Source organism: Octodon degus, unplaced genomic scaffold, assembly GCF_000260255.1.
Source record: "Octodon degus isolate 3935 unplaced genomic scaffold, OctDeg1.0 scaffold00048, whole genome shotgun sequence".
Taxonomy (NCBI): domain Eukaryota; kingdom Metazoa; phylum Chordata; class Mammalia; order Rodentia; family Octodontidae; genus Octodon; species Octodon degus.
The window spans coordinates 5,038,190-5,040,750 of record NW_004524624.1 but is presented as its reverse complement, the minus strand read 5'-3'; positions in this window follow the sequence as shown (position 1 = coordinate 5,040,750).

The following is a 2,561-nucleotide window of genomic DNA, read 5'->3' as shown; positions in this document are numbered from 1 at the left end:
CCCTGCTATTGCCCCAGCATAGCTCTATAATAGTTCCTTTTAAAAGGAGGTTAGGTGTACCTCAAGATACTTAGGTGCAGACAACCAGATCAATTCTGGGTAAAATAAGCAGACAAGGAACGGACCAGACAGCTCCTGGGGCTTTGCTGAATCCCCATCTCAAGGAAATGCCTGGCTTGACTCTTTTTCTCTCCCCATCTGCTGCCTCCACAGTGAATTATGAATGGTCCCACTGAGGTCTTGTGTTGATCTTGCGCTTGGCTTCAAAGACCTGGTTAGAAACATGGTACAGCTTCCAGGGCTCTAGGAGAGGAAACTGTCTCCCTTCCTTGATCTCCCTAGTGGGAGGCAAGGCCTGCCTCTGCTTCTCACAGGATTCCTCCCAAATGGGAGGGTATGTAGCTGTTCAGGTGTCTACCAATCAGCCTCCTGCCCCATTCCTACCCTGTCCCTCACAGTGCAGCCAGAGCTGTTTGGGAAAGTAAATCTGATCACACTAAAATCTGCCCCTCCCCACCTGAAGGCTCCCCTCTACCCAGAAAATGAAATGGAAACTCCTTACCTGGCTTCCAAGATCCTCCTTGATCCAGGAACCTCCTCAGGCCTTAGCCTCATTTTGTGCTCCCCCTGCCTATCCCTTGAAATTCTAGCCTCATGCTCTGCCTTGGTGCTGAAAGCATGAGTTGTTCTCCCTCTCTCTACAGATATCTGAACTTCTAGTGTCCCTCTACCTAGATACTCTTTCTTTCTCATCTGCATTTTTTGGTTTTCTTTTGAGACAGGGACTCATGGCATAGCCCAGGTGGCCTTGACATGCAGCAATCCTTTTGCCTCAGTCTCCTGAGTGAGGGATTACAGGTATGGGCCACCTTACCCAGCCCCATTCCATTAACCATGACAGGCTATACACACTCTCTCTAATCATGTCTCCCTGGGGGTGGGTGATGATTCTTCTTTAAGTGAACTGCCTGCCCTTTGTTCCACTGGCCACCCAGGTGTTCTCTAACTCCCAAATGTGTCTTACATCCATGAACTTTTCTCCAACTCCACCGCCTCCTTGTTACTCTCTCCTGAAATTCCCTAGCCTCTCAACTGCTCTCTGCTTCTAATCATAGTGGCCTGTGAGTCTATTAAGAGTGATCTTTTTAAAGTTATTTTCTCCCTTTATTTTTAAAGTATGGGTCAACCTTTCAAAACCTTCACAGTTCACTTTTCCTGACAAAATCTTCACTGTGCTCTATAAAGCTATCCAAGATTTAGCTAAGTGCCTTTGCTCCTGTCTTATCTCAGACCCTTGGAGTCTGGACACTTCTTCTTCATCAAACTTAATTCTAGTTTCAGAGATTTTGGACTTGTTATTGCCTCTGTTTGGAGTTCTCAAATGTCACCCTCCTGCCCTCTTTGAGCATTCAAGCAGAGAACTGGGATATCTCGCTGATTCCACTGTTTTCTTCAGTAACTGGCTCGGTGCCTGAGACAAAGCAGGTGCTCTGTAAGTATTTTGGGGTGAGTGAGTGAATGAATGAACAGGAAAAGACAGCTTAATTGAATCTGGCTCTGTCTTCCTCGCTGAGTTTGGGAAGACCTCAGTTTCTGGTTCCGCTAACTGGGTGGAGGGAGTGGGGTCTTGAGCTAGATAGTGTGGATTAGCTGTAAAATTTTGGCCTTATTTTCTCCCTAGACTTCTGTGTGGAGTCAACCACGTAATGTCCAGTGCCTCAGCTCCATACCTGTATAATGGGTGTAAGCAAATCCTAACGTCTAAGAGTGGCAACGCTGCCTTATTAGGCATCAGAGGTCCAGAGCAGGCGAGGCAATGTGGGTGGAGAGGAATCACAACATCCGGGTGTGAGTGTGGGGCGGGGGTGCCACCAGTTACTGTACGGGTGGCCGGGGACTGGGGGGGGGGGCGGGAACGAAGTTGAGGCAGCTAATCTTCACGCAGCCTTTCCTCGCTTCCACCTCCGGACAAAGCAGGCCACGCGGCCTAAACTCGCTCGAGGCTGGCCCGCAGGAAACCCCCAAGACACCAAGCGAGGCCGTGACAAAACCCTAGAAAAGCTTAGCGCTAGCGAAAGGCACCCTGGCCAAGCCCCAGCTGATGGCCCAATCAGTTTGCCTCACGAGGAGACCGACGCTTCCTTCATTCAATTACACATCCGGTCTCCTGGGCGTGACCCAGAGGACCCACCTCCGTCTTCCTCGCGGAAGACTAGGCGCTAATTAGCAGTTCTTAATCTACAAAGGCCTAGAAATTCGAATTTAGGGGCAGAACCCCGCCCGCAGGCCAACCAGGAAGAGGTGACGCGTTAGTCCCGTCCACCGGCCCCTTTGAACCAATCTCTGGCTTGGGGGGCGGGATGGTGGAGGCACGGACTAATGAGAAGGCGGCGCGGGGACCATCCGTTCAGCTATTGGCTAATTAAAGTAAACAGAGGGCGGGGCGGGGCAGCGCCGGGGTGCCCTCCGGGAGGAGGCGGAGAGTGTGAGGCGGGCGGCAGCGGCCGGGGAGGCCCGGGAGGCCGCGGCGCGGTCACTGCGAGCCGAGCTGAGCCGCGCCG